Here is a 13279-nt window from a genome sequence, read left to right as displayed (position 1 = left end):
AATATCATATATGTTTTACAGTTTGTCGAAAACTTAATCGTTAAAGTGATTAAAGTAGAAAAATTAAATAATAAAATATTCTCAACATATAATCATAATAAGTATTCAATCTTTCTATTTCTCCTTTATCTCTTTATCTCTTTTTTTCACATCATATTTTGTCTGTCATACTTTCTTATAATGGCACTTAAGTAGGCAAATCGTAAAACTTGCAAATAAATATATTCAATACTCTCTTTATAATTATCTATTCAACGAATTATTCCAGTTGTATTTACAGTTGTAATTACAGAGAAATTAAATCAAGAGTTGTTAATATGCATAATAAATAGTTAATTGTAATTTAATGAAATTTTTAATCTATTCAATTGGTTGTAATGTAATGATAAATGGAGGTATAATTTCAATTAATTGTGTAATTATATAATTAAATACTAATGTATATGAAAGTATTAACTTACACAATGTGCATTACTACCGGGAAAATATTGTAAATTCACCTTTCTTTTGCATAAGAACTTTAAAATTAAACCTCACAATGTCTTTACAAGTAAATACATTCATCATGTAAGACATAATTATTTATTATTGTACGTAAATATGAAGATTTGTTGAAATTCACTTTGGTTTACGGGCTTAACATGAATAACAATGAATTATTGATGAAATAAATGTTAAAGCTCCAAAGTTAAATTTAGTTAATCTTGTGTGTGCATATATATATATATATATATATAAACTTTATAAAATACAATGAGAATCGTGTTAATAGTCGAATATGTTATGAGAGACGACTGAAATTAAATCTAAACAATAATAAGCAAATCTTAACGGTTGCTGAGTCTGTAGCCGAGTGTCACAAAACAATTCAAAGATATATTCGGATGCATTATAATATCGAGCAGATTACACATTGCCGATGATAATGACTGAGAGGATATAACGACGTCGTAACGTTAATCGCTTATTCATTCAAAGTAAGTTCTTTTAGTCCCTCAAAACTCACCAGCTTCAGAAACACAAAATTTTCCTTTTATTATTTTTCCCGTTTACTTGCTTTACAAACAGTTTAACACTTTCCTCCACAATCCATCCCATACTCCTCGGCTTATCTCGTCTTTGCACAAAATACCAGTGCTATATAATGTGCGGAATCCCACGCGTCGCCGTTCCCTTATACATATATATATATATATATATATATATATATATGTTGCATTCTCATGTGCCAAATGCATTTGAAAAATTGTTTTTACGATCCGGAGAAAATATTTGATTTTACCACGCATTATACCTTGCATTCGTCAGCTCCTCTTTATTTCCCCGTACCTCGTTATATTTACTTATTTTGGTATTATATAGGTTTTTAGCTCCGTCGAGCTCAACTTTCTGTGTCACGTAGTTGACGTATAACGGATTTAAAGCTGTTTTTTTTTCTTTCTTTTTCTTTTTTTCATTTAAATTTTAATTATTCCCACGGACTATCTATCGGTTTCGTTATTCGGCTATTAAAAAAAACAAACGAATCGATATCGTATTTTCAATAGTAATTAGACATCGGGGGAATCGAAAATGCAACTACCGCGCATAATAATTGAATCATTACATTATGTATTAACTATTGATATTGCATTCTTAAAGTTAATAATCGATAAAGTATAATTCCATTTAACATAGATAAATGCGCACGAGCGCGCGCAATATATTTTGTCTCGAGTCTAAAAATGATTGAATTTCCTAACACAATCAAGGAGGCATTCCGTTTTAAATTAACGATAATTGAAATATAGTTCGTTTCAAAATAGAAATGGATACAAATATTATCGTATCAAATGAACTGTTAATTTATCGAGTAGTTCATACATTACGAATATCTGACAAGGCGAAATCCCGCTCTCGTATTTGTAAACATTGAAAATAGGCAATATCGCCGGCATAAATTACCAAAGAAATTTCAATTAATCTTATCAACGATATTCGCCGTACGCATAAAACTCGGCATCAGAATCATCGCGGTGCTGCACATCCTGGATAGATTCGCGCGAGTAACACTTTCGCACAAATAGCCACCGACACTGGCGAGGGCAACTTTAACGAACGACGTGACCGCCAATGTCGGATAACCATTTGAATTTGAAAAATATTGGATGATATCGCTCACTAGCACAGCCACCACCGCCATCACCACCACACCCACTACCGATCAATATACAATTTCTCTCCGACCGCAATATATACTCGTACATATCTCTTATTAAGATGAACGGGAGCGGCGAATAAATATTTCATCTCTCCCACTCTACTTGTCTCGTCCATTTCCGGCACTTTATGCAAATTACTCTCGGAGCATCTCTTTATCATCACCGAGCGGGTTTTTACTGTATTTGCAAAGAGGAGTCGAGTGTCGCGGTAAAGATTTCCATAAATCCTATCGTATCGTTGCTCGATTGACCAACCAGAATCGTGAGAATCGCGTGCTCGGATTACCCGTACAACTGAGATAGAGCAATTGTTTACGATTAAGCTGCTTAATTCTCCCGTTCCTGTTACTCCTTCGAGGTGACATTCCTTATTCTCACAATACGATTCTTAATTATTAATTGGCGGTGTATTACTTTTTATGTTAATCGCACTCGTGCATTTATTATTGCTTTTTTTTTTCGTTCTTTCTTTCATTCTTTTTCTTCTCTTTTATTTCTATTTTGTCGTATTTACGGTTAGAGTAATAAAGCGTTTGACAACTCGTTAAAGAGTAATAACAATACTGTGTTCTTTACCTCTATATTTACATTTCTTGACATTTTTGATTTTAGTATTTTATCAACACTAGTCGGTATAAGTGGTTAAGATAACTTGGCAATAGTAGACATGCGTTATGTAAGGCTAAATTTTATTAATATTGTTTATAATTGCCATTTGACCTATTTAGAAGTCTAATTCAAAAACCATTCGAAATGTTGACCTAGATTTGCCTTTTTTAAATTATGTCTTTCGTCAACAATAAAAAAAAAAAAAATAAATAATAAAAAATAATAAAAAATAATAAAATAAATAAATAAAATAAATAAATAAAACGAAAAGAATGTTAATGGATTGTTAATTTGAATAATAATATGAAGAATATTATTTTACATTAAAGTAACATATTAAATCAATAAAGTTATATTTAAATCTAATAATAATAATAATAATAATGATGATAATAATAATAATATGAGTAAAAAGACATTACAAACATTATAATATTACCTCGTTGACTTTTCAAAATTCGTATTTCCAACCAGTTATTCGCAATTTTTACACTAATATGCTCAAGCAGTTTTCACAAAAACAAATCTCTAGTTTTCCTAATACAGAAAATTACGAAATCAGCATATTGGCATTAATTAAACTTCCTTAATGTACCAACTTAATTTATGAAAAGAATTTTAATTATTGATTGGTAAAATATTATAATTTACAATTAAGTTTTTAATTATATGTCAACGAAATCTTAATGTTCCAATAAATCTCGATTAAAGTAACGCATAAAAGCACACGCACACGCACACGCACACACGTAGGCGCAAATTATTTACGTTAAAGGCAATCGTATTTAGTATTTACATGAATTTATTAAAAGGAAACGGAAGAAATTTATGAATATTTACATTAAATGAGTAATTCAAAGAAAAATGATTATTTCTAAACATTTTTATAAACATATATATATATATAGTAATTTAGAAGAATTATTGTAATTTGTTCGAGATTATGTTTATTCGACATATATAATTGCTATTTTATTTCACTATCACCACTCTATAAATTTTACACAAATGTAATTAAAAAATTAATGAAAATTATAAATGAAATTTATTATAATTGTTGAGGCCGGCATAATGTAGAATATGGCAAAATAGGAATGATTTCTCTAAATCTTTCTAGTATCGATTACCAGAAGGAAGAGTTTGCTTTTTCATATTTTTTTTTTTTTCATATTATTGGTGATTTTTTTTTTTCCATTTTGGATGATATTAGATAATTACAAAAGCATTATAAACAATTATATATTATACGAAGAATGTGCTATTGTAAATATCATATGGTAAATGTGTATTATAAGAATTTTAAATTCAAAACCAATTCCTTTGAAAATTGCATCTTACTTCTTAACCGTTGAGATATTAAAAATATTTATGCATGAAATTTTGAGTGTTAATTTTATTGATCAATCGCAATAAGAAAATTGATGAATAATTAGTGAACCCACGAATTCAATTTGACATTATTAAGGACATTGATATTAATGTGGATAAAAAAAGAAAAAAAGAAAGTACAATTTTTCATTTTTCATATGAACTCTTGAAAAACTTAGTATAGTATGCGTAGAAGGATAAGCTAAAAAAATTCTTAGATAAGTCCGTACAAAGTAAAGACGCTTTTACGAAAATAATTATAAATCGAAATTAAAGAAAATGTAAATAATAAATATGAAAATTATCGTCTAATGTATGCATGAAAAATGTTCCTATGAGGAGGATTCTTAAATATTACTATTTAATTATTGAAAGAAAAACAATCGGTCCTCTTAATGTAATTTATAAATCATTCGCCTTTCCATAATCAACTTTTATGTTTATTTACTCGATCAAGCAAGTATTTCGAAGAATGCCCGAAGCTCGTGAGCGCCGATAAGCTTGTGATAAAAGTCGAAGCGCGGACTTCAATTGACATGGTATCAGCATCCACGCTATCAGGATCTTTCGCATCAGGATCCGGTTAATCGATCAACGGTGGCTACATTCGTCGCGATTAGACGAGCCGCCGCCGATCCATGGGGGCACATAATATATATTCTGCTTCAGTGTGAACGTAGGCTCGTACGTATCGACAAGACACTTAAGTACAAAGTGATTAATCGATCCCTTATTCCGACCTACCGACCTCATTAAATGTCGCGTATACATTTTTCAAGCTGTTTAATGGCATTTTGCAAATAGCGAAAGAAATTTTGAGGATAAAAAGGTGATACGGATAGGAGCATGTTACAGGATAGTGACATTGTGAAAGGATCGACTATGACATTTGGCAGATTTTATATTTTATGTATTATAAGCATCGTAGTTTATCGCAATAATAAATATTGAAAAGAAAAAAAATAATAAATAAAATAAAGTAGATTAGAGAGAAAGTTTTATTGCTATACTTTGAATATTAAATGTTTTAACGTATTAAATGTTAAAATGTTGAAAAATTGAGAGAACAAAATAACAAAATGATACAACAGCGCGTTAATGTAGAAGATAATTGTGTTTGTGAAAATGTTAAGAAAGCACATTTAATATTATCGTCTGCAACAAATTATTAATTTCTATTGACAGAGAATGCATATAAAAGTTAATGATCTCATCGCTCAACGTATAAATATAAGAAAAAGTAACAATTACTAAAGCTCGATTTTATCCCATACAATTGTCATGTTATGTATAGCAAACTTAATAACTTCAAAGTTAAGAAAGTCGCTTAAGCTACAACATCGCCTGTATCTTAACCGTTCCCCCTTCAATATTTTTAGCGTCTAAAATAATTGTAATTTTGTCACTCGTGTTTTGTTAATGTTACTAAAGCGAGAAAGTTACATGATCGCAAACAAAATTTAATTACCTTATTTATTTATTTACCTTCTTAATTGTGTAATTATTCGTAACATCTGTTTTACTATGTGGATAAATAAATAAATAAATACCTATTGCTAATTATTAAATATTTATTCATACTAATTGAGGTCATTTTGTACAAAATGTTAATGAAAAATTACTGGCTTGTGGCAAATTGAATTTTAACTTTGAGCTTTGAGTTGGATTTTACATTTTCAATAGGGAGGGAGATACGCTTATTTATTTACCTCATCGTTTCATAAAAATTCTATGGAATAATTACATAATTTATATTTATTGGTGAGCTAATTATTTATCAAACCTTATGATTTCTATGACTGTGTAATTTATAATCCGTCACTAATGCCTCAGTTGTTGCAATTCTAATGATTTTTAAAACTTTAATATTCTAGATTTTTCGTGAATAAAAAAAAAAAAAAAATGAAATGAGAAAAAAAGTATATTCGATTGCCGCTATTTTGTTCACTATCATTGATAATAGAAAGCAAAATATTAACTGTTTTTTTCAAAAATATTTTTTTAAAAATCATGCCTACGTAATTTTTTTCATTTAGCGCATTTGTTAATTTATTTTATCGAAATTTCCAACTTTAAAGCATGAAAAAGTCTGGATTTTATCTGTTGTACTGTCTCTATTGCACTTAAATTCTGATTTCCCTTTATGCTTTATACTGGCTTATAAAAATACGACACTTATTGAGCAATACGAACAGTTGTCGATTACGGCTAAGGAAAATTTCAATAAAGAAATCCTGAGAACTCGGACGTATCGGTAAATTTAAAATTTTTATATTTCATATCGATGTAATTGACATTTTCTGCAAACTACATTGCTCATTCAAATTCAATCTGACACCTAAAATATTCAGCCATAAATTATCTTCTTTAGAGCTGCAGCGTGCAATTTAGAAATTCAACAAATATAAAATGCAAGACCAATCGATTTCTATTATTGTTTATTGATTGTTTTTTATCTCTTAATTGAATAATCGAGTGTCGATTAAGCAATGAACGTTGCTTACAGCTTATTGCCTAAAGTTTTACGCTAAGCTTATTGCAACGATTATAAAAGAACAATTTTTCCTCCCATAAATTTCTCGCAACCGACAAGACAATTTTTTTGGAATAAGAATGGTCATTCCGCAGCTACGATTATTAAAATACGCGAATTAATGTTCTTGCATAGACATCGTTGTGACCATTTTCATGATGACTTGCGCACAATCAACGTAGCCCAGAATGTGATTTTATACATTCACTGAACTTTGAATAAAAAATTATTAAAAGAATAAGCTTTCGGAAATGTACATTATATACAGGTTCCCGAAATCATCAATAACTGATTAAAGATAAGTGAATATCACTAACCGCTGTCCTCGTCTCCCCGGACCCCGGGGTCGTCCGTTCCCCGTTCCCCGTTCCCCGTTCCCCGTTCCCCGTTCCCCGCACGACATCGACTCGTTCGCTCCTTCTCTCTCGCTCTCACGCCACCCGTTGTTCAAATTATCTCACTTGGTCTGCGCGAAACTGCAGAGGATCAGGTTTCCGTGCGTGCGGTCGCGCTACCGCCATCGGCTTGCGTACAAGATAAATTCATGAATGACCCCCTTCCCCTCCGCTGCCCGGTGAGGCCCGTCGACGGAAGGTTATTCGAGAATGGAGATTTCATTCTTCACGAGTTAATTTCGGAGCTGGGAGAAGAACGGGCTTGGAGATATCTCAATCAGAGGCGATTTCCTTTTTTTGTTGGGCTCGAGCATTCTGCATATATACGACGCGCAAACACGGCAAGGATTCCTGTTTTGCGGCGGATTTCGGTGCATTATGCACGAAAATCGAAGGATCGGAGGGTGGAGGTAACGTTCTGTCAACGTTACGAGTGGTGTTTGAAGTCCATTCGGCTCTTTTAAATCACGGAATTGTGTAATTTCTTTTTGCAAACTCTTGGCTCGTCCCTTTCTCTTCGTCATTCTTCGTTCTTTTCTTTTTTTTTCTTCTTCTTCTTCTTTCTTTCTTTCTTTCTTTCTTTCTTTATCTCTCTCTCTCTCTCTCTCTCTCTCTCTCTCTCTCTCTCTCTCTCTCATTATTCTCATTCTTTCGTTCTTTTTATCTTACTTACGGATTTCGTAAGATGACTATCATGTTTTAAGTGTGTTGTCGAGAAATTAAGAAAAACAGTGTAATCCCAACATCGTATTTGTTCTACTTTATATAATATGCCTTGGTATCTTGTTATAAAAGCGAATGCTTGTTGTACGAGGCCGGGCTATGACGTTCCTTTTTCTATTTTGCCGCCCGCGTAACGATCGACCACTTCACCATTGTCGTAGGAAAACTCCCTCAGCATACATTTAAATATCAAATAGCCAATCGATTGATTAGCCAATCGATTAGTAGGTAAAGTTAGTATCAGATTTACGGCCGTGACACAGGGTACAGGACTTCATTAGGTAAAACTTCAAACGTCGCAAGGCTGATCGCTGTTGGCTTTTTGTTGGCATGTTGTTTCAAAAACAGCTCCTACCATTTTACAGATCTTCGACTTTTTTTCCGTTTCCGCAAAGTAGACATTTGTAAAACATAATTTCAAACTTCATCCAGTAGGATTTTTTGTAGACATCCTTGTTATTACAGCCGCGAACAAATTTATGCAAATATTTCTTCTAAATTTTGTATTCAAAATAGGAATATACAAAATTCGACAGCAATCCTGCTGTCTCTTTTATCCATTTTTGAATATTTCGGCAATTTTATTCAGTACGCAACATAACTTACAACTAACTACAACAAAAACATTTCACATGATAAAATGCACAAAGCTTGTAAAATAAAAAATGCAAATATACTCTTCAGTTTGCTTAAGAATTTGAATTTTTTGAATGAAACTTGACGAAAAATAACCGTTGGCTGGATTATTCCATTTGGCTATAATCGTGCCCCGTCTCCCAGCGTATCCTAAATCCATCCGTTTCAAACGACTTTTTCTTTTTCTGTTCTTTTTTTTTTCTTTTTGTCTTTTTTTTTTCTTTTAATGACTATGTACATTCGAGAGCACACAGAAGATTTTTCGGATCGTATTTATATGAAATACGGGTGGTGGGTTGTAAGTTGGAAGGGCTGATGGGGTATGGGGTATGGGGGAAGGCGTAGAGAGAGATTAAAAGTGTGTTTCAGGCCCGCGGCCGGGTGGGGGGGGGGGGTAAAAATGATAGCGAGCCACGGCTTGACGGAGAATTGTCACGTATCATTTACGTACAATATGATTCGCCTTGATTTCTTTACGTCTCGGGTATTTAACTTGGCGATTAACGTTAATGAAATAATAACAGAGTGGCGAGACGAGGGAGTCGCTTATCTCGATGAAGGATCGCGCCGCAAAGTCGTCTCCACATCGTCGTCATGGTCGTTCCCCTCGTGCTCCTTTTTGCTTCCTTAGTCCGCGCCCCGCGTTTACTTCGCCGTTCTGTTCTTCTCATCCGGATAACGTATTGTTAATGCAGCCCCTCCCCGTGCACTTCCGTCGCATAAAATCCAGGAAACGGGAATTGAGATTTTTATGGGGATGGAATGACGGGGCCGATGCCTTGATTATTCGGAGAAACGGACTTTCTGGTGTTGCGCGAATGATGTTGACCAGCGATACCTCAGTTGGATGTTATTTGGGAGTTTGTTTTCTTTCTTATTCGACTTGTTGCTGCGAGACGCGAGATATGCCGTTGCTTTTCCAACTTCTGACCGTGAGACTCTAATTTGGCAGCGCTCTTAATTAGAGCTTCTTTATTGCTTTCTCGAGTTTTATGGAATTACGAGGAGAGTTGCATTGCACTGGAGGAGTAACTCGGCATTGTGGTTGAGACGGATAATATTCACGTTTGTCCGCGGAATTACTTGTTTTCGTGGATGTGCCGCTGTCGCAAACTGCTGTGCGACTATCTGCAGACAACTATAGGTTTAAAAGACAAAGCGGGTTGCTTAAATTCCCCCCCCCCCCAAACACACACACACTCTCCCCTCCCCACTACTCGTTTCGGTTTGTTGTTGTTGTTTAACAATTGATCTAAAATTTTGTACAATTTTGTTTTTATAACAGTTAAAGACGAATCTATAGCTGCTCGTTACGCGATAATACTTCGGCTAAAAGTCACTTTAATGCGTTACTTGGAACTCATGCAAACTCTGCTCGAGAACCGACAAATATCATAAATTATTTTACATTTATTTATCATAATTTAAGAAACTGATTTCAAAACGATTCCAGGAATTTCTTCATGGGTTGTTCAAGTCCGCGTCCTTTGCTCGAATAAGCAGCGCACTCATGCGCTACATTTGAGCCATTATTTTTTAAGCTTTCATATTTTGTTCGATTTAACGTAATTGACAGTTACAGGCATCGGCCGATTAAATGAAAGATGTATAAGAGCATCGGCGTGATCGATCGAATTCATAAGAAGTGAAATAAAATGACAAATTGCAATTTCAGGCGCGTCAAAATAGTCAAATTATCGCTGATATTATTATTGTCTAGGAATTTTACTACTTTCAGGATGTGCAATCAATCTTTGAACAATAATCATCCTTTCGAAAAGTAAAGGATAAAGCATAAATTATCGATGCACATTTCTTTAATAGCGTTAGAAAAAAAAATAAATAAATAAATAAATAAACAGAGTCATTCCTCCGTATAATGAATTTTTAATATATTTTTCAATAATTCAGCGATCAGAAAAGTATTAAATCGTTAATGCTTAAAGAAATGTTACATCTATATCTTCTTCTGCATCATAAACTAAAATAAAAGAAAAAAAACAAAATACAAAAAGAAAAAGAAAACAACAAAAAATAAAATAAAAAAAAAAAAAATAATAAATAAAAAAAAAAATAAAAAAAACCATACTTCCATGTAATTTACTATCCTAAACAAATATAATAAGTTATTGCTAAAAAAGATTTATTACAGATAGTATCTTATATTTTTATAATAAAAAATACCAATTAACTTGCAAGATTCTTTGCTTTAACCTTCGTGATTCCCACAGATTATGGAGGGATCAAAGCAGATGTCTTATACAGGATTAACGTATTAGTGAATTTTATTAGTAGAAAATATTGAAATTGAATAATTTATCGCCTTTATAAATGGAATATTTCTGGCATGAAATTGAAATCAGCTTCTCTTATTTCATGTATAATGAAGATATATGAGAGACTTCGCTAGTAATTGAGTTATTATAAATACAATGAGCGTATACTTTATTGAGTTGAATTCGAGTACTTTAAGTGATTAATAGTAAAAATTATGTATTATAACAGTTATATTATTTACTTCTATTGCCTATAAAAATTAGCTCTTATTTATGTAGACCATTTGTTTATAATTACGCACGTATAGAGAAATAATATTTCATTCCGATGTGTTATAATATATGGTCTCGTGTCCCTAGACGCACACGTCCACGTCCCTGTACATATACTATTTTAATTGTCCCTCCTCGATTGGAAAGATTTTTATTACTCAATGAATAAATTAACATTGGAATTGAGATGTTATCACTTTTATCGATTGAAAATTTTGAAATAAGCCTTAAATCAAGCCTTACCGCTAAAACATAAATTATTCAATGTTTATTATTTTTAAATTGTGTCACTATTCAAATTTATTAAATTTGAATATTTAAAAGCAGTTCAAATTTCTAACAATTACAACTAAAATACCGATTGTCACTCTCCTAATAAAGTGCGTGTCACAATGAGAAATAAAGAAATATGTTAAATTTCAATATTAAAGGGAGGAACTTTACTACTTAAATTGCATCAATCGTAATGCACTTGAAACGAATAATTAGTAAAGTGAATCGTGTCTTATCCCATAGCCGATAAATTGCCCCGAATGGTACCGATCATTGACACTTTTTTGCCGACGTTTGAGCATACGTAACGAAAGAGCTATTAAGGTCTAAGGAGGTCTAACTAGGTAGCTCTAAACAACGACAAAAATTGTTGAAGAGAGATCGGTGAGAAGGTGATGCTGCGGTAACAACGAAAACTTCGAATCGCTCGAAGCAAACAAATCTTAATCCCATTAATCATTGACGTTTCAACGCGCCGTGATAAGATCTTCGACATCGGTATTTGTTACAGATGCTCGTTGGGACAATGGATGGCCAGTAAATAAGGGCAGTTCCCTTCGAGGAAGCTCAATCCATGATTTTCCGACGTCGATGTTCGTGTGTCGGCTCGTTCGGAAGATTCTTCATTATGTCAGATTCTAGTGGCAATCCAATAGGAATTTAAAATCCGTCTTCTCGCTCTCTCGCACGGAAACACGCCTACCGGCACACCCAGAGAGGTACAACGCCGCTCCCACCCCCCCTAGGTTGGCTAAAGAAGCAGGTGTGGGCGCGTGCGCGAATCGCGGCTGCCTACAATGCCAGCATTAAACGTGAATGGAGCACTCGTCTGAGAAAGAGAGAGAGAGTGAACGCCAGGGACAGGCTTTCTGAGATTTACGAGGATCCTATCGGGCTCTATATTGCGCTCCTCCCCTCTCCCTCGCCACTGCCACTCGTTCTCTCACTCTCTCTCTCTCTCTCTCTCTCGCTCTCTCTGTCTCTGTCTCTCTCTCCCATTCTACCTCGCCCATTCTCCCTATCATTGTGTGCTTGTGCGCGCGCGAACGAACAGCTCGAAGTACGACGACTTGCAATATGCCCTGACGTAATGATGTCCATTATGTTACGACGTCCCTCATCCTGAAATTCCACGCTCACGTAGCACGCGTTTTAATGATAAGAGTTTGAAATGCTTCCAAGAACTAGCTGGCATTTCGGATGCCTTTTTTTCTCTCTCTCATCTCCATCGTATATTGACATTTGTATAGTACTTGACTTATTCTGACCGGCAAACCATAAATTGCGTTTACGTTCGGAATGTTCATTCGATTCCCTTTCATGCTGCCAATTTTCGTTTGAACATAAATTTAAACATTTCTTAATGTATGGTCAATACTCAATACTCAACTAAATCATTCAAATGGACAAAAAATTGTCTTATGTTTATTTGTAGTATTAAGTTGAATAATATGCTTGTTTATCGAACGGACTTTGTCCATTAAATTGCCAAAGTCTTAACGATCGTTAATACAATAATGTCTACTAAAGCAATTGAATTCATTAATCTTAAATATTTAGATTGCTAATGGTTTGGAAATAAATCTATCGCTAATTTTACAAATTGTAACGCTATTCTATTAACTCTACTAAAAACAATATATATTACTATAACGTTTATTGTGAAAATTCTACGATGTAAAAGGAATTGACATTTTTCTATTATCTAATATAGATTAATAATAAAAATGATTGAACAACGCGTTTAAATTTACTGATAAACGATTGCTTAAGCCTCTTGATTTTGAGTTTGAAGGGGTTGAATAAAAAAAAAATAAAAATAATAATAATTGAACCAATAAAATTCTCAGCCAAAGTAATTGTGTAAATAAATATGTTATTATTATTCGAATGAGAGGGACTGTTACTGTGTGTGTGTGTGTGTGTGTGTGAGAGTGTGTGTGTGTGTTTTGTGTGTGTAAGAGAGAGAGAGAGAGAGAGAGAGAGAGAGAG

The 13279-nt window shown here is 33.3% G+C and overlaps 1 protein-coding gene across 2 annotated transcripts in view; it reads left to right on the top strand.

Annotated features, from left to right (window-relative positions):
* The window catches only part of LOC105364195 (uncharacterized), a 131848-nt gene that overhangs the window by 85227 nt on the left and 33342 nt on the right, over window positions 1–13279 (top strand). The window lies entirely within an intron of this gene.

The sequence above is a fragment of the Ceratosolen solmsi genome, unplaced genomic scaffold (genome assembly GCF_000503995.2).
Source record: "Ceratosolen solmsi marchali unplaced genomic scaffold, CerSol_1.0 scaffold43, whole genome shotgun sequence".
In the NCBI taxonomy this organism is placed as follows: domain Eukaryota; kingdom Metazoa; phylum Arthropoda; class Insecta; order Hymenoptera; family Agaonidae; genus Ceratosolen; species Ceratosolen solmsi.
This window is presented reverse-complemented; position numbering and strand designations above follow the sequence as displayed.